The sequence below is a fragment of the Cynocephalus volans genome, chromosome 3 (assembly GCF_027409185.1).
Source record: "Cynocephalus volans isolate mCynVol1 chromosome 3, mCynVol1.pri, whole genome shotgun sequence".
Taxonomy (NCBI): domain Eukaryota; kingdom Metazoa; phylum Chordata; class Mammalia; order Dermoptera; family Cynocephalidae; genus Cynocephalus; species Cynocephalus volans.
The window spans coordinates 151,631,770-151,652,628 of record NC_084462.1 but is presented as its reverse complement, the minus strand read 5'-3'; the positions used below and the strand labels follow the sequence as shown (position 1 = coordinate 151,652,628).

At 35.3% G+C, this 20,859-nt stretch overlaps 1 pseudogene; it reads right to left on the bottom strand.

Moving 5' to 3' along the window:
- Positions 1-328: 328 nt before the first annotated feature.
- LOC134372770 (inhibitor of growth protein 1-like) lies at positions 329-1,146 on the bottom strand (annotated as a pseudogene).
- Between the last annotated feature and the right edge of the window lie 19,713 nt (positions 1,147-20,859).

The window sequence follows — 20,859 nt, the reverse complement described above, 5'->3', positions numbered from 1 at the left end:
AATCTTTTCTTTCCACATTTAATATGTTAGGTTCCTTCCAAGTCACCCCTCCCCCTCACAAAAAAGAAAATCAGTCTGAGACTCACTTAAGTGTTTGATTCATGCTTATATTTGTAGTTTCTAAAATCCTCATCCACAGACCAGTTTCTTGTTACACATTTGTACCAATGAAAACAAAAGGGAAAGAGAATCACTGCCATCCCTATAAAAGGAATGGCTCCTTTTCTAACACTCTTTAAGATAAACATTTTATAGTTCTTACACCTCAACAAAGGTGGCAATATCTGGTTTATTTTGTTCTCCTCTCTATTAAATGAATGTCCACAAGCTACGTGTTAGAAGCCCCTCTCTTTTTGGATTTCTCCAGTGCCTTGTCCATTGTTTTTTCATTTTCCCCTCAACATTTGGGACAGTACCACTTGCCCTTTGGTTTATGATTGAGTCCCACGCACGAGCAGAGGAACCACTCGATGGGGCACTCGTCGTTTTCGCAGCCTGTCCTATCTCCACAGGAGACCTGATTGCACAGACAGCAGGTTGGCTCGTTCAGGTCAATGGGAAGGTCGGTCTGCGGGAGATGCTTCCCTTTCTCTCTGCTTTGGCCTTGGAGCGTTTCTTTTTCTTCGAAGTTTTTGCTTTCTTCTCCTTGGCGTTCCTGAGATGATATCGTCGAGGTCATGATTATTAGATGCGTTCTCTGTATTCTTATTTTTGCCCTGTCTGGGGCCTCTTGTCATTCGGCTTTTCTGCCTGCGTGATTGTCTTGGCCAGCTTAGCAGCTGTTGCCAGTGCTGTCGTTGATCTCTCAATGCACCTCAGAAAGTTCCATGTGACTGTCCACTTGTCCGGTTCTCAACCAGCTCCACCATCTGGCTCACAATCTGGATCTTCTCATTGCCTAGCTCCTGGCTCCGGATCAGGGCTCTCTGAGGGCCTCTTCTGCGCTCTGGCCTTTTTGTGCTTAAACTTCTCATAATGTTCATCCAATTCCTTCAGGATTTCTTCTAGAAGTCTCTGAGCCCTGAGCCCCAAGTGTGGCCACACCCCGCGGTCACTCATCCTTCCCCGGCCTGTGGCCACACCCCCAGGGCAGTGGAGAGGTGGCCGGGGCCCTCTGCGCCCTGCTCCGAGGGTTCTCCGGGGCATAATCCCCCGCCCTGGCTCCGTGGCCCTTTGCTGTTGTTCTCATTGTTGACTTTTATTCAGGGGACCTTGTTTCCTTGTGTATTTTGTGATATTTGAGAGCTCGAGTTTGATGAATTATATCCGTGGGAATTTATGAGGCCTAAGTTGCAAATCCATTTCTCCAGTGGGGATTTGCATTTTTTGCTTCCATGTCTTGAAAATACCACAGCTCAATATCCCTTCAAAATAAATTGCTCAAGATTTGCAGTACCATATTAGCAGCGTTAATTTATTCTGCCAAACTGCATAAGGGCCAGATTATGTGTAGGAAAACAGAGGGAATTTGTCTCCCCTTCTCCCAACATCAAAGGCAAAAGGCAATTTTCCTTGTTATCCACTTCTGCAGAGTATATTTTCTTTTCATTCACCTTGTTTTTACCCTGTAGCTCTCTGAATAGAGTCTCCTTCTTGGTAAATCCCGGACTTTGCCTACTCTTCCCATCATTCCATGCAGCCATCAAAACATAAATTCAAGTTCACCAGGGATGGGCAAATACCCTCAGAGAAGATACCAACTTTAATGTCACTTTCCTTTCTGGGTTTCCGCTTTCACTCCATTTTATGGTCTTTGAAAATTTCCTTTACTTACTAGCACACTTTGTATATTTAAAAATTGGAAGGATTACAATATTGTATCCAGAATTTTAAATTATTTTGCTGTGTGAGCTTGGAACTGGGCATATAGTCTACTGTAGTGCCCAAATATGGAAGTCCAGTTTCATTTTTTTTCTCACTTATCGTTTATTCTGTTACTTTTAAGCAGGTACACTAGAAAGACTATTAGATAGCCAGTGTTGGTTTATAAAGCTTTAAACTATACTGACCTATCCAGGAATCACTAGCTTTGATCCTATAAGTAGAATCTCCAGCAGTTCCAATTCTTGACGCTTTCTTACTTTGTCTATTTTCTTATTTTTGCTCCCTACTTGAATACAGAATGTACTCAGTCTGACCTTTGTCTTTGTCTCTCATTTTAAACCCCAAATTAACCACATGGACTTGAACACAAATTTAGCTGAGTTTTTTTACCCTGGTTCTCCCTAGAATTTGCCTTTGCTTACATCAGTGACCTTTTTGCTTTTCACCCTTATAACTGAGCATTCCACTTGATCACTTCCTATACCGAGCATCCTTCTCTGTTATTAGCCACCTGACTTGTGCCTTGGAAGAACCTGTCCCCACTCAAAAAGGAGGAAAAAAATCAGAAAAAAATAGATACCACCATTTTCGCCTGTGATCACTTTTCTGACAGTGATTATATTTTGATGTTCAAAGCCCAATATGCTCTAAGAATGTGTTTTGCTATTAGCAATATTGGTATTAATATGGCATCTCTTATTATGTACCAGGTATTGATCTACTTACATCACATTCAACAATTGTTCTTTACTGCTCATCCTAGATGGCTTCTTCATAGATTATTTTTATTTGCACAGAATTTTCCAGGCTTTAGAGTGGCAGTTTATGTCAGTGCTCCAAACATAATACCTGGTTCCAAGGAAACTTCTCTGTGTACATATTTTGATCTCCAAATAAAATACCATGGACAGGGGAATGCAGTGCTCTTATTGGCTGGGCTTATGCCATGTGATAACTGTCGAAGCCAGGAAAGGGTTTAGCTTCATGCAAGTCAAAAACCAGAGTGGAGGAAGTTATGGTGCTTTTATAAGAATAAGAAAAAATAGATGGAGGATAAACAGAAACACATGTTTACTACCATTTCTCACTGCCCTTTGGACAAAGTCTGGCCACAAAAGGATTTGGCAGAAAATGTCTTCTCACCCTGAAAGCCTACATTCCTTGAACTTTCTTTTCTTATACTTTTAAGTAATTGATTGGATCTATCAGTGCTCTCCCCTTCCTTGTGGTTGACAGGCTGCACCTTTAATACCTGAAGGGTAGCTATGGCACCTGTTACCTATAAACCTAGCAGAGTTTCTACCTCTCCCCAGGCCCAATTCCATTTCTTGGGATCTTCCATTCTCTGGCTTACCACAGGTACTGGAGGCCTAAACAATGATGAGTGCAAAAGAGAGAGACTAGGTGAAGCAGCAAGTGAGTGGTCCAAGGAGGCCTTGGTTCAGTTTACTAATCCCACCACATGGGGGCAATAGAAAGCAAGAGAGGGGGAACCACACATGATGCAATAGCTGCCAGTCAGTAACTGTGGCCCAAACAGTATCTCAGAATTTGACAAAACATTAGCAACTCCTCCTTGGGGTTGAGATGAATGGAGGAAGAGCAAGAAGGGAGAGTGAGAGAAGGGAATAAAGATTTTCTTTTTACTTCAGAATACATCTCTCCAGTCATTTTTCTAAGATAGAGGATAATGTAATATTTAGTAATTTGGTTTTTTACTTAAGAGTAAATTTTCCATGTCCTTAAATATTTGCTAGCACGTAATTTTTCAATAACTGGATAAATTTCTAGTCAAAGGGTATGCTATAATATATCAAAATCAAAACACTATATTTGGACAGGTGAGGTATTTCCAGATTTTCTATATTATAAATAATGCTGTAATTAACTTACATAGGGTTGTATCATTATCCAAAAACCTGGTTATTTTTTCTGAATAAGTAACTATAGATTGAAATACTGCATTAAAATGAATATAGATTTTTAAAGATAAATATTGCTAAATTCTCCAAGAAGTGTGTGTTAATTTATAATCCACAAATAACATATTAGTTGTTTATTTTTCTGTCTTCAACATATCAACACTTGGTGATTTTTTGAAATCTTTGCTAGTTTTACTCTCTGTGTATTCATATTTTTTCCATTGTAATGAGGCCGAATATTTTATTCACATATTTATTGCTTGTTTCTATTTTTTAAAATTTGTCATTAGTATCATTGAATCAGGTACACTTTTTCTTAGTCATTTTGGTCCAGTTTGGATATGCAGTACCCCTGTCACTCCAGGATGAGAAACCATTAGCAAAAGAGGAATCTGTATCATTGCGTTTTTGAAGAAGCACTTCCCTTTATAATGGTAAATTTTGTTAAAGCTCCCTTTTCCTCTCCCACCTCGTAATCTCCCTAGCCCTCTCTTTTCTTTCCCCCTCACCTGGCTGCTCCTATAAAGAGTTGGTGGAAACATCAAGGTCAGACTCATTCAGAGTCCTCAAACAGGAAATTGAGCCTAGCACTCTGCTGCCAAAAGGTGATCACCTCATAAAGCATTCTCTTCTGGCCTTTCCAGGTTCTCTGGTTTGCGATGCACAGCCTTTCATCCAGTTTCCTGTGCAACCTGTTCTGATGAATTCACCTCAGAGTCACGTTTACTATCAGTAGATCCAGCATATTAAAACAGTACTTAGGAGTTGGGTGAGACAGTGAGGAGGAGGAAAATAGAAGAGTGAGCAGAAGAAAGAGAGGAGGGTGAGGTGGGAACCCTGATGCTTGAGGGGAAAAAATTAATTCGACTACCTTGAAAATAGACTCCATTTATTTTTTTAATCAAATCTCAGTGTTTAGTGTGTTTGACAACTGGAGTGGATTATGTTTTAACATTTCTTCCTCTATATAACAAAGTTATTTTTAGGAATAATCATGAAATAAAATAAACAATAATAATGGCCAGAAAAAACAATTTAAACAGTGTACATTTTCTTTTATTGAAGTTCGTAATACATTATGTCAGTAAAAATAAATAAAATAAAGATTCCATTTCAAATCATGTCTTTATTTTTTTCAGGATCAATCCTAGCTGCTTTCAAATATTTCTATAATCTAAAATTCTAAACACAAATAAAAATTTTATCTTATCATACAGAGTGACAGAATTGAAGTATCTCTAGTTTTCTTTGCCTTTACCATCACTGTGCTATCACTGTTTATTTGAATCTTCTGTTTAAACACTGGGCCATTTGGTATCATAGCAATTAAAATTGGTTAGCTTCAATGATTATGAACCTTTACAAACTTACTCTTAAAACCAATGCATATAGCTAAGTCTGCACCGGTCAGGGCTCAAATAATTAACCTCCATGTAGAATGCAATGTCTTTGAAAGAATAAGCAATCAAAAATGCTAGTTCAAAGATCACATATATATAACTAAAACCCAACAGTAGCCAGAGAAATTATTTAAAGCCTAATTCAATAAAATATGTCTTTGGGGAGGAGTACTTATCACTGACTTTGTTTACAATTGCTAGTTTATAGTAATAATTAAAGCAGACAGACTTTCAGTAAGTTGTTTTTAATTCTCTAGAAGATAATGCATCCTCTTATTTTTTGTACCTGAGGCAGACCACTCTTACAGCCCTGATTTTGGCCCATAAATTAGACCACATTCTCAAAATCAAATAACATAGAAGAGCTACTATGTAATGATCAGTCACTTACTATGTTCCAAAGATTGTGCTCAGTGCTTTCCAAATGTTATTTCATTAATCCCTGCTCTAACCCTATGAGGTTAGGTATCTTGATTACATACATTTTACTAATGAGGCAACTGAGGCATAAAGAGGTTAAGAAACATAACCAAGATTATATACCAGCTGGAAAATATTCCAATGAGTCAGGACTTGAACCCATATCTGTCTGATACCAAAGTCTATAGTATTAATGACTTAGTATGTTTCCTAGAAAAGTAATCTGTAATTCTCCTATCTTGCCACATCAGTTTTATATCCAGAGTAATAACTAGGCTCTTGTGATAGGCAGATGTGGGAAAGACGAAGCAGGAACCAAAATGGGATCATAAAGGTATAACTGTGTTGTAATGTAAAGAATATGGGACTTTGAGTCACAATACTTTTATTTGCTTTGCCTAATGACCTATGAGACCAACAATATCTGTTAGAATTTTTGTAGGATGTGATTCACAATAACAACTGAGCATTTTTTAAAAATGTATATTCCCAGAGCTCACTCCAGACCTGGTAAATTAGGATCTTTTGGGTTGGAGTTTAGTAATATAAAATACACCAAATTTAAGTTAAAAAGATCATAAGAAACTGACTATCTGGGACAAAGATGTGACAAAGTTTATTTAAGAAGCTTTTAAAAATCAATAAAATAATCACTAACATCTTAGCAATAATACCAACATCCTAAAAACAGGCAATTAGACAAAGATGAGATACAAATAAGCACAAAATATCTAAAAAGATGCTCGGACTCTATGATTGTCCAAGGTATGCCTAAAGTTGGTGAGTGTGTGGAGGACAGAATTCTCTAACTGATAGGTGCAATATAAATCGATACATTTCAAGCTGGAAAGCCAGCAGTTCTACTTCAACTGGAAATAATAAGGATTTTCATTTCTGACAGTTTGGCAAAAACCTCTGTGGGAACCAGTTCTGCAGTAGGGAAACCTGAACTGTAATTGTCCAATTGCTAGAACCTCAGTGTGGACAAGTCTGAGAATTAAAAACTCCAGGGAGCCCAGTCATGCGGGGAGGAGCCACGCTTTTGTGAGTTTTACCTCCAGGAGCATACCAGGTTCTCACAGTGAATATCAGAGAAAAATCCCCTCGTGCTTCCAGCAGGGGGAAAGAAAAATAATCATTTTGAAATATGCCATGCACTCTGTTCTTAGCAAAGCCTACCCTCAAGAGAAACTGTTTTAGCAAAGCCTAACCTATTGGGGTTTTATCAGAGTCTAACCAACCTGGGGGAAGGGAAATAACTAAATTCAACCGACTCTAGCCTTCTATGTAGGAGAAGGAAAACAGTCAACTCCAGTCCCCTCTATCCATTCTGTCCCACCCAAGGCTGGGGTTGTGGAGTACTGAGACGCATGTGTGAAGTTCACAACTCAGGCACCGAGGCTCACTAAAAGTCTGAAATCTAACCATGGGACTATAGAATGCTTCCTTTGCCCACACCTTACCGCCACTAAAGACCTACTTACATGAGTTCCTTTTACCCAATACATCATGTCCAGCTTTCAAAAAAAATTAAAGCATTCTAAAAGGCAGGAATCGCAGTTTGAGAAGACAGAGCAAGTATAAGAACGGGACTCAACTATGGCAGAGATGTTGGAATTATCAGACTAGGAATCTAGATCAATTGTGATTAATATGCTAAAGTCTCTAATGGAAAAAGTAGACAAGATGAAAGACCAGATAAATAATCTAGTCAGGCATACCTATGCCTAGACATATCATATTCAAGCTGCAGATAATCAAAGACAAAAAAAAAAAAAAAAAATCTTGAAAGAAGCTACAGGGAAAAAAAAAACCTTACCTATAGAGTAGCAAAGATTAAGAATTACATTTGACTTCTCAGGAATTATGCAAGCAAGAAGAGAGTGTGGAGTGAAATATTTAAGTATTGAGTAAAAACAAAACAAAACAAAACAAAAAACAACCACCTAGATTTCTATATCCTGTAAAATTATCATTCAAAAGTTAAAGAGAATCAAAGACTTTCTCAGACAAACAAAAATTGAGAGAACTTGCCAGTAAACCTGCCTTGAAAGAAATGTTAGAAGTTCTTCAAATAGAAGGAAAATATATAGGCCAGAAACTGATCTACTTAAAAAAAATGAAGAGCATTAGAGAAAGAATAAGTGAAGGTAAAATATAAACTTTTTTTTCTTATTTATTTATTATTTTGGCAGCTGGCCAGTATGGGGATCTGAACGCTTGACCTTGATGTTATAACACCATGCTATAACCAACTGAGCTAATTGGCCAGCCTATTTTTCTTATTCTTAATTGATCTAACAGATAATAGTTTGTTCAAAATAATAATAGCAACATTGTATTCAATGATTATAGCTTATGTATAAATGAAATAAATGACAGCAATTCAAGGAACAGGAGGGAAGAGTTAGAAATATCTTGTCATTATAAGGTACTTGCACTATTTGAGAATTGATATGGTGTCATTTGAAAATGGACTTGGATTAGTTGTAATTGCATATTGCTAACTCTAGGTAACCACTAATAAATATGTATATAATTGATATGCTAAGGAGAGAAAATTAAATCATAAAATACTCAATTAAAACCTCAAAAGGCAGAAAAACAGTAGAACACAAAAATGGAAACAAAGATCAAGGGCTACAAATAGAAAACACTAATGAGTGTAGTAGATACTAATCTAACTATATCATTAATCACTTTAAATGTTAATGGCCTAAATACACCAATTAAAAGACAGAGATAGGTTTTTAAAAAATATATGGTGTCAGAGTGGATCAAAAAACGTGACTCTATATATGCTGTCTATAATAAACCCACTTTAAATATAAAGATACACATAGATTAAAAGGGGATAGAGAAAGATATCCATCCTAAAACTAATCAAAAGAAAGCTGGACTAACTGTGTTAATTTCAGACAGCAGATTTCAGTAAAGGAAAGTTATCAGGGATAAAAATTGGCATTACATAAAGATAAAGGGGTCAATTTTCCAAGAAGACTTAATAATCCTTAATGTGTATGCCCTAACAGCAACATATCAAAATACATGAGGAAAAGCATCTGCAATGAGAATAAATGACTTACTATTTATACTTGGAGATTTCAACACCACTCTATCAGAAAATCAGTATGAACATAGTTGAACTCAGTGGTACCATCAATCAACTGGATATAATATCTATAATTCATCTGACAACAGCATAATATACATTGTTCTCAGGCTCACATAGAATATTCACCAAGATAGACTACCTCCAGGCAATAAACGTACCTTAAGAAATTTAAAAGAATGGAACTTATACACCTCCTATCAGACAACAATGGAGATGAACTAGAAATCAACAATAGAAAGATAGCTGAAAAATCCCAAAATACTGGGATACTAAACAACACACTGGGTCAAAGAAGAAATTTCAAGAGGAAATTTAAAAAATATTTGAGCTAAATAAAAATGAAAATACAACTTATCAAAATGTATGGAATGCAGTGAATGCAGTGCTTAGAGGGAAATTTACAGCACTAATGCATATAGTAGAAGAGAAGATAGAAAATCAATGATCTAAACTTTCACCTCAGGAAACTACAGAAAAAGACCGAATTAAATGCAAAGTAAGCAGAAAGAAAAGAAATAATAAATATTAGATTAGAAATCAATGAAATTAAAAATAGGAAATTAATAGAGAAAATCAACAAAATCAAAATCTGCTTCATTGAAAAAATCAATAATTTGAAAAAGCCTCTATCCAGGCTAATTAAGAAAAAAAAATTAAGAAAGAAAGAAAACACAAATTACTAATATCAGAAATGAAAGCAAGGACATCATTATACAATTCATGAACATTAAAAGGATAGTAAAAAGTATATATATTATGAACATTTCTGTATCCACAAATTCAATAACATAGATGACATGAGCCAATTCCTTGAAAGACACAATCTGCCAAACCTCACACAAGAATAACAATCTGAATAGGCCTATATCCACTAAAGAAATTGAATCAATAATTAATACCATTTTCAAACAGAAATCACCAGGCCCAGATAGATTCACTGGTTAATTCTACCAGTATAAGAAATTATACAAATTTTCTACACTTTTTCCAGAACATAGAAGCAGAGGGACTACTTCTTAACTAATTTGATAAGGCCAACATTACCATAATACCAAAAGCAGAAAAAGACATTACAAGAAAGGAAAACTGTAGACCAATATCTCTCATAAATATAGATGCAAAAATCCTCCACAAAAATTAGCAAATTGAACTCAACAATGTAGAAAAATAATTATACACAATGATCCATTGGAATTTATCCCAAGTATAACAGTCTGGTTCAACGATCAAAAACCAATTAATGTAATTCATCACATTGATAGGCAAAATAAGAAAAATTACATGACCATATCAATAGATGCAGAAAAAGCATTTAACACAATACAACACCCATTCATGATAAAAAAAACTCTTGGCAAACTAAGAATGGAGGGGAATTTCCTCAAATTAATAAAGAACATCTATGAAAAACCTACTGCTAACATAATATTTAGTTATGAGAACCTAAAACCTTTCCCACTAAGATCCAGAAGAGGGGAAAGATATCCCCTCACCACACCTTTCAAAGCAATAAGACAAGAAAAGGAAATAAAAAGTATACAGATTTAAAATAAAGAAATAAAACTGTCCTTGTTTGCTGATGACATGATCATCTTTGTAAAAAATCTTAAAGACTTGACATACTCCTGGACCTAATAAATGATTGTAGCAAGGTTGCAAGGTTAATATACAAAAGTCAATCACCTTCCTATGTATAAACAATGAATAGGAGGAATCTGAAATTAAAAACACAGTATCACTTACATTAACACCCACAAAAATGAAATACTTAGGTATAAATCTAGCAAAATATGTACAAGATCTATATGAGGAAACCTACAAAATGCTGATGAAAGAAATTAATGAAGAAATAAAAAGAGACATTTAATTTTCATGGATAGAAAGAATAAATATTGTCAAGAAGTCAGTTCTTCCCAATCTGATCTATAGATTGAATGCAATTCCAATAAAAATTCCAGCATGTTATTTTGTGGGGATGGACAAACTGATTTTAAGGTTTATATGGAGAGGGAAAAGACCTAGAATAGCCAACTTAATATTTAAGGAATAGAACAAAGTCAGGGACTGACACCACCCAACTTCAAGACTTGCTATAAAGCTACAGTAATGAAAACAGCATGGTATTAGCAAAAGGATGGGCAAATAGATCAATGGAACAGAGTAGAGAGCCCAGAAATAGACCCACATAAATATAGTCAATTGATTTTCAACAAAAGGACAAAGACAATACAACGGAGAAAAGATAGTATTTTCAATTGAAGGGTGCTGGACAATTGGATATCCACATGAAAAAAAAATGAATTTAGACACATCAAAAAAAATATTACACCATTACAAAAATTAACTAGAAGTGGATTATAGAACTAAATGTAAACCCAAAACTATGAAAATCCTAGAAGATAACAGGAGGAAATCTACATGTCCTTTGGTATGGTGATGACTTTTTAGATATGACACTAAGGAGTTAATCCATGAAAGAAAAATAATAAGCTGTACTTCATCAAAAGTAGAAACATCTACTGTGCAAATGACACTGTGAAGAGAATGAGGAGAGAAGCAATGGACTAGGAGAAAATATTTACAAAAGACATATCTGATAAAGGATTGTTATATAAAATATACAAAGAACTTTAAAAACTCAACAATAAGGAAATGAGCAACCCAACTGAAAATTTGGCAAAAGTCCTAAACAAACACCTCACTAAAGGTGATATACATATGACAACTAAGCATATGAAAAGATGTTCAACATCCTAAGTTATTAGGGAATTTCAAATTAAAACAACAATAAGATCCACTGCACACTTTTAGAATGGCCAAAATCTGAAACACTGAGAATACAAAATGCTGACAAGGTTGTGTAGCAACAGAAACTCTCATTCATTATTTGTGGGAATGCAAAATGGTGTAGCCACTATTGAAGATGGTTTGGCAGTTTCTTACAAAACTAAATATACTCTTACCATACTATTCAGCAATCATAGTTGGTATTTACACATATGAGTTGAAAACTTATGTCCACACAAAAACTTACATAAAGGTATTTATAGTAGTTTTATTCATAATTGCCAAAACTTGGAAGCAACCAAGATGTCCTTCAATGGGGGAATGGATAAATAAGCTGTGATACATCCAGACAGGATAATGTCATTCAGCACATGAATGAGCTATCAAGCCATGAAAAGGCATAGAGTAACCTTAAAGGCATATTACTAAGTGATATACATATTACTAAGCCAATCTGAAAAAACTACATACTTTATGTTTCCAACCACACAATATTCTGAAAAAGGTAAAACTACGGGTACAGTAAACAAACAACGACAACAACAAAACAGTGTTTGCCAGGTGTTAAGGGTCAGAGAGGGATGAGTAAGCAGAGCACAGAGGATTCTTAGGGCAATGAAACTATTCTGTATTCTATAGTGGTGAACACATGTTATTATATAATTGTCCAAACACACAGAATGTACAACACCAAGAGTGAACTTTAGTGTAAATTATGGACTTTGGTGTGATGTTATAACATCAAGGTCAAGGGTTTGGATCCCCATACTGGCCAACTGCCAAAAACAAAAACAAAAAACCAAACTGCTTTTAAAAATAAAGTCTATTTTTAAAAATTCTTTAAAGCCTTTCTGATTGAGACAAATAGAATGATCCATAAAGGCCAAAAACAATACTATAGCAGGAACTTCAAAAAGTAAGAGAGCATCAAGGAATTGACATCAGCAAAATGGCAGAATAGGAGGTTCCAGCCTTCATGTCCCCACAGAAACACTGATTTTGGCAACTACCCCCAGATAATAACATCTTTGTGGGGGACCTGGAGTCCACCCGAAACATTCCAGAACCCTGATGGAGCAAAAAATACACAAGCAGGTGCATCGGAAAGGGTAAGAAGAGCAATTTCACTTTGTCTATGTCACTCTTCCCCCAAGGTGACACAGCTAGGTGCTGAGAGACTGCCTCAGCCTTTGATTTCTTCCATGGGGGAAAATGAGAGTGAAATCAGCACCTAGGTTTTCTAGTTTTGCAGGATACTGCCTAGGAGGCACATTTATCTCTTGCTCCACACAGAGCACTGAGTGGATCAGCATGGCTGAATTGACTAGAGGCAGCTAGAAGAAGGGAGAAGGTGTGGGTATTCACAGTAACCAGTGCGCAGTTTTCAATAGCTGGCTGCAGATCCTGCTAACTGGCTCATGAACTCCACCATGAAGCCCCCCATGAAACCAACAGGATTACTTGCCTGTGGATCTCTCCAACCAGCTGATGCATGTCCCCTGCACCCTGTACCTCCCTCCCCCATAGAGAACACCATGAGCATCCCCATACCCAGTACCGCACGCATCCATGCACTCAGCACATAAATCTCAACAGCAGGTGTGGATCTTAGCAGCTGGGTCAACTCTGTTGGACTGGGAGAAGGCACAATCTTGAACACTTCAAATCACTGCTCTAGGGGAAAAACATGGTAAGCACTCAGCACTAAACCTGGCTTTGCAGGATAGAGAGAAGGCACACATCCTAAGACTTCCCCCCTAAGAGGGAAAAAAGGAGTGGAGTGGATACATCCATAAAAAAGGTCTTAGAGACCCCCAGAAACTAGCTAGACTCAGTGGTGAAGGTCTTTCCATCCTGGATTCAGTCAGAAAAGACTGGATGAGGTGACTGCTTCTTCATATACAAAGATAGTAATGCAAGGCTTCAAAGAACATGAAGACTCAAGGAAACATGACATCACCAAAGGAACAAAATACAGTTATTGTGACTAACCCCAAAGAAATAAAGATCTATGGATTGCCTGAAAAAAAACTCAAAATAATTATCTTAAAGTTCAGTGAGTTTCTTGTAACTGCAAGAAAACACAGACAACTAAATGAAATAAAAAAGACAACACATGAACAAAATGAAAAGTTTAACAAAGAAATATAAACCATTAAAAAATAAAACAGATTCTGGAATTAAAAAATGTAATGTCTACACTGAAAAATGCAATAGAGCGCTTCAACAGCAGACTTGATCAAGCAGGAGCATCAGTGAACTCAAAGAGAGAGCATTTGAAGTTATACAGTCAATGGAACAAAAAGAATAAGAAAGAGTGAAGAAAGTGAAAAAAGCATCTGGGACTTATGGAACAACATGAAACAAACCAATGCATGAATTACAGAAGTCCAAGAAGGAGCAGAGAAATAGGAAAGAGAAGAAAGCTTATTTAAAGAAATAATGATACAAATCTTCCCAAATTTGGAGAGAGAAATGAACATCCAGATCTATAAAACCCAAAGAGTTCCAAATAATTTAAACATAAAAGGTCTTTCCTGGAATACATTATAATCAAATTGCTATACGTCAAAGACAAAGAGAATTTTGACAAAAACATGCGAAAAGCAACCCATCACATACACAGAAACCCCTATAAGACAATCAGCAGATTTTTCTGCTGAAACCTTGCAGGCCAGGAAAGAGTGGGATGATATATCAAAAGGCTAAAAAAGAAAAAACTGTCAATCAAGAATACTATACCTACTAGAGCTGTTCTTTAGAAATGAAGGAGAGATAAAGACTTTCCCAAACAAAAGCTGAAGGAGTTTATTACCTAGACCTGCCTTACAAGAAATGCTAAAGGGAGTTCATCAAGTTGAAACAAAAGTATGCTAATTAGCAACATGAAAACATATGAAGGTAAAAACTCACCTGTAAAGGTAAGTTTATAGTCAAATTAAGAGTACTCTAATACTGTAATGGTGATGTGTAAACCATTTTTAACTCTAGTATAAAAATAGCTATAGCTACCCTAAGTTGTTAATGGATACAAAATATAAAAAGACATAAATTGCAACATCAATAACAAAATATGGGGAAAGGGAAGGTAAAAGTGTAGTTTTTGTATGTAATCCAAGTTAATTTATAATCAGCTTAAAATAGACTGTTACAACTATAAGGTGTCTTATATAAGCCTCACAGTAATCACACATACACAAAACCTGTAGTAGATACACAAAAGATAAGTAGAAAGGAATTAAAGCATACTATACAAAAAATTATCAAATCACAATAGAAGACAGCAAGAGAGATTATATCGATTAACAGAAAAAGCATTTGACAAAATCCAACACCCATTCATGACAAACACTCTCAGCAAGTTAGGAATAGAGAGGAATTCTCTCAACTTAATAAGGAGCATCAACAAAAAACCTACAGCTAACATAATACCTCATAATGAAAGACTGAAGACTAAATGCTTTCCTCCTAACATCAGGAACAAAGCAAGGATATCCACTCTCACCACTGCTATTCAGCATAGTACTGGAAGTACTAACCACTGAATAAAAAGGAAAAGAAACAAAATGCATGCATATTGGAAAGGGAAATATACAAACACTCCTATTTGCAGATAATATTATTGTCTATGTAGAAAACCCTAAGAAATGTACAGTTGGACCCAAAATCAACACACAAAAGTCAACTGCATTTCTAAATACTAACAATGAAAATGTAGAAAATAAAATTTAAAATGCAACACCTTTACAATCACTTTGGGGTGGTTTGGGGGGCGCCAAGGGCCTCAGCCACGCTCCCCTGACATCTGCAACCAGCCCAGCAATGACCACCAAGCTGGCTCAGGAAGCACCACAGGTTCCCAAGCCAGGGTGGTGGGAGGTCCAAGGGCTTTGGCCATGCCCCCCTGACATCTGCATCCAGCCCAGTGACAACCAAGGTGCCACTGGAAGGCCCCCTGGTCTCCCCTGTCGAAATGAGGGGGGTGTCACGAGCCTCAACCACACTACCCCTCTTTCTTCCTTCTCCCACTCTACTTCCCTCACCCTTTCCTTCTCCCCCTACCCCCCAACTGCCCTGCAACAATATCTTAGAATGTAAAAAAGTAATAATATTAATAAAGAAAGAAATTTTAAAAAAAATAAAATGAAACACTTAGGTACACCTTAACAAAAAGTTTTATAGTGTAACACTTGTATGCTGAAAATTACAAAATGCTGATGAAAGAAACTGAGGAAACACTAAATAAATGGAGAGATATATCGTGTTCATAGAATGGAAAATTTAACATGCAAAGATATAAATTCTCCCCTAATTGATATACAGTTTTAAAGCAATTCCTATCAAAATTCCAGAAAGGCTTTTTTGTAGATATAGACAAGCTTATTCCAAACTTTATATGAAAAAGCTACATTAGCTAGTCCTAGAATAGTTAAAACAATCTTGAAAAGAAGATTGAAGGGGAAGAAATAATCTACTCAATATTAAGGCCTATTATGCTGTAATAGTAATCAAGACAGTGTGGTACTGGCAAAGAGTAAGCCATTGGAACAAAGCAGAGAACCCAGAAATCGACCCACACAAATATGCTCAACTGCTTTTTGACAAAGATACTAAGGTAATTCAATGAAGGAAGGATAGCTTTTATAACAAATGGTACTGGAGCAATTGAACATTCTTTAGGAAAAAAAATGAACCTGACCTAAACCTCTCACCTTATACAAAAATTCACTCAAAATGGATCATAGATTTAATGCAAAATGTAAAACTATAAAGCCTTCTGAAAAGAAAAATCTGCAGCATTCAGGGCCAGGCAAAGAGCTATTAGACTTAACACCAAATACATGATCTGTAAACGGAATAATTGACAAATAATATCTCATCAAAATTAAAAACTTTTGATCTGCAAAAGATCATGTGAGGATGACGAAAAGACAAGCTATAGAATGGAAGAAAAATGTTTGCAAACCACATATCCAACAAGGATCAGTAACTAGGAGATATAAAGCAGTCTCAAAACTAAAAGTAAAAAACCAAACAATCCAGCCAAAAAATGGGCAAAAGACATGAAGAGACATTAACCAAAGAGGATAAGATGGCAAACAAGTACATAAAAAGATGTTGAACATTATTAGCCATCAGGAAGTACAAATCAAAGCCACAATAACTTATCACTACACACCTATTATAATGGCTAAAATTAAAAATAGTGACACAACAAATATTGGCAAGAATGCATAGAAATTGAATCATTCACATGTTGCTGGTGGGAATGTAAATGGCATAGCTACAGCTTGGCAGGTTCTTAAAAAACTAAACACAAAACAACTTTACAACCCAACGACTGCACTCTTGGACATTTATTCTTGGGCATTTTCAGAAATGAAAACTATGTTCACAGAAAAAAATTGTACATGAATATTCATAGCAGCTTTACTTCTTTTTTTTTTTTTTTAAAGATGACCGACCGGCAAGGGGATCTTAACCCTTGGCTTGGTATTGTCAGCACCACACTCTGCCAGTGAGCGAACCAGCCATCCCTATATAAGATCCGAACCCATGGCCTTGGTGTTATCAGCACAACAGTCGCTCAAGTGAGCCACGGGCCGGCCCATAGCAGCTTTACTTCTAATAGCCAATAACTGCAAACAGCCCAGATATCCTTTAACAGATGAAAGGTTAAACAAAATATGGTATATACAACCATGGGATACTACTCAGGATTAAAAAGGAATGAACTATTGATACATACAACAATGTAGGTGAATCTCCAGGGGATTATACTGGCTGAAAGAATAACTAATCCCCAGATATTACATACTATATAATTCCATTTATTTAACATTACTGAAATAAAAAAAATTATAAAAATGGATAGCAATTTAGTGGTTGGCAGTTTCCAGGGAAAGAGGAGAGAAGGGCAAGGGGGAGAAGGGTGTTGCTATAAAAGGATGACACAAAGAATCCCTGTAGTGATGGAACAGTCCTGTATCTTGATTATGGTAGTGAATACATGCACCTGAACATGTGATAAAATTGAATAGAATTAAAAACACACACACACTTTCTCTCACACACAAATAAATACAACTTGGGAAATCTGAATAAGGTCAGTGAATTGTATTGATGTCAATACCCTGGTTGTGATATTGTACCATAGTGTTACAACTGTATTTTTCTTCCATTGAGGGAAACTGGATAAAGGCTACATGGGATCTCTCTGTATTGTTTTTATAACTACTTGTGAATCTACAATTATCCCAATAAAATTTTCAATTAAAAAATTTTAGAGTAGTTAAAAATCTTCCTAAAAGGAAAACAAGCCTAGATGGTTTTATAAGCTAATTTTACCAAGCAATAAAGAAATAGATAATTCCAATCTTACACTAACTCTTCCAGAAAATTATAAAAGGGAGTACACTCTCCAAATCATTTTAAGAGACTGGTATAAAACCATGATACTTAAACCTAAGAAGGAGAGAGCAAGAAAGAAAATTATAGGTAACTTTCAATAATAAACATGGATTTAAAAATCCTAAACAAAATATTAACAATCTGAATTTAGCAATGTATAAAAAAGATAGTACATTAAAATCAAGTTGAATTTCTTCCAGTAATGCAAAATTGTTCAAAATCTGAAAATCAATTTATATAATTCACTACATTAACAGATTAAGAAAGAAAAACCATATAATCAGGTCAAGTAACACAGATACTTGGTGAAAATTCAACACCCATTCATGACTTAAAAAAAAAAAACTGTTAGCAAACTAAACATATAAGGAAATTTCCTTCTATAACAAAAATAAACCTACAGTAAACTCCATATTTACCTCTGCAACAATAAAGCATTCTTTTTAAAATTTATTACAAATTTATTACAAAAATTTACTAATTATATATTACCACTTCCATTAATCATTGTTCTGGAGTCCTAAGCCAGCCCATTAAGGCAAGAAAAGAAATAAATGTATAAGCATTGGAAAGAAGTAAATAAAACTCTTAATTCACAAATGATATGATTTTCTTTGTAGTAAATCCAAAATAATTTACAGATAAATTATTAGGTGAAGAGCACTTAGCAAGTTTGTTGGATAGAATATAATTAGACAAAAATAATTGCATTTTTGTATGGCAACAAGAAACAGTGAATATGATAAAAATAATATTTACAGGAACCTCAAAAATATAAATAACTAGAAAAAGCTAAGAAAAGGCACACAAAAATTTCACTGAGAAAATTATAAATCTTTAATGAGTTAGTTATCCAAATAAAAGAGATACACCATGTTCACGGACTGAAAGTTAACATCGTAAAGATGTCAGTTCTCTCCTAAACTGATGTATTTATTCAATGCAATTCCAATTAAAATCTTAATAACTGTCTTGCTGATATCAAAAGCTAATTCTAAAATGTCTATAGAAGAATAAAGGGCCAAGAATAGCTAAGACAATCGTGAGGGATGGGAAGAACACCTATCAGATATGAAGGGTCCTTACATACTTCTAGTAACTAAGGGCAATGTGCTACTGGTGGGGATGTAGACAGACAGTCTAGTAGAATAGAATGAAAGCCTAGGAGGAGACTCAAACAAATACTAAAACTTGGCATATAATAAAGTTGACATAGCAGATCAATAGAAAAATGATATATGTTTCAATAAATGATGCTGGCATAAGTGGTTGTCTATATGTAGGAAAAATGATATTATACCCACATTTCACATTGTATGCAAAAATAAATATCTATCAGGTGGATCAAGAATCTAAATGTCAAAGGCAACTCTATGAAAGTTCTTAAAGACAATATTGACGAGTGTCTTACAAGATACTCCTCTCACTCCAGGACCTTTATACATGCTGGTCCTTGTGGCCAGAATGATCTGCTATGCTCTCTGTCTGCTTAACTGCAACTCATTCTTCAGATTTTAGCTCATATGTTATTTCCTCAGAAAATCCTTCCTTGATTATCCAGGCTTTGAGGTATACTTTACATAAAATAAAGTGAACAAATCTTAAGTGTATATAGCTTGATGAATTTTCACATAGGTAAATACCTGTGTAACCAGCACCAGATCAAGACACAACATGCTTTTCCCAAGTTTAGACATGTGACTTCTCCCTATAGTCATATGAAAGGGGAGGCAGTGTGGACTAGATGGAAATTTTTGCTGATAGCCCTGAAAAAAAAAGCCTATTTATACGACTCAAAGCAACTTCTAATTCAAAAAGTATGTCACTTCCTGGACTCTTGTGTGTGTGTGTTTGTTTGTCTATTTTTGATATGAGTTTCATTGTGATTTCAATATTGCAAACTTAAAATATTCTCATACATGATTCTAAAAGGTACCCCCTCCATGCACTTATTCATCATTATCATTTTTCTTTTGAGAAATTTTTTACTCTTTTCATCAATATTTTTTCTTCTAGATGTCTTTCAGAATAATTTTATCAAGTAGCCATAAAAACATGAAACATTCTAGGAACATATCATACCTTTAGTTTGTTAAGTTTTTTTATTCCTTTCCTTGGTGGCAGAAACTGCTACATAATTCTGATCGCAGGAATGTGAATTAAATTGATATATGGAATGTCCAGCCTTGGCCTGTAAAATCTTCCCACTCAGTGTCCTTCCACTCAAAGTCCTTCATGTCACTTCCCCATTTGACATGGCTGAAATGAAGATGAAAACAATCCCATGGAACTTTGGAAGCCATGTACTGAACATGGAGGAACCAGAAGATGGAAGTAACCTGAGTTCCGGAATACCATTCAAAGAAAGAGCTTCCCACTGATCTGAAATACTCATTTTGACTTTATGTGAGAAAGAAATAAACTTTCATAAGGTGAAATTTTGAGGCTATGTATTATAGCAGCTAGCCAATTCTTACTAATGCATCCTTTAGGAGGTTCTCTAAATCTCTTTATCATCAAAATGTGCTACTTTAATTTATTTTTAATTATATATTATGTTAATTATACTAATATATAAAAATGTAGAAAAAATGAGAAGTTAGAAAAAGTAAATTAAAATCACTGTAATACTGCCATTCAATGGTAACCATTTTTAACATTTGATTTCTATCTTTTCAGTTGTCCACCAGTTGATTATTTAATCTCTGGACTTTGACACATTGTGATTAGAAAATCAGTTTACATTCCGTGAGTTCCCACTTGCGCTTGCAGTAGACTTGCTAGATTCAGCAAATAAAAATACAGGATCCCCAGTTCAATTTGAATTTCAAATAAAAAATGAATAATTTTTTAGGATAAGTATGTCCCATGCATAGGTACTTATATTAAAGAATTGTTTGTTGTTTATCTGAAATTTGTACTTAGCTGGGTGTCTGGAATTTTATTTGTTAACCCTACCATGCAGGAACTTAACATCACT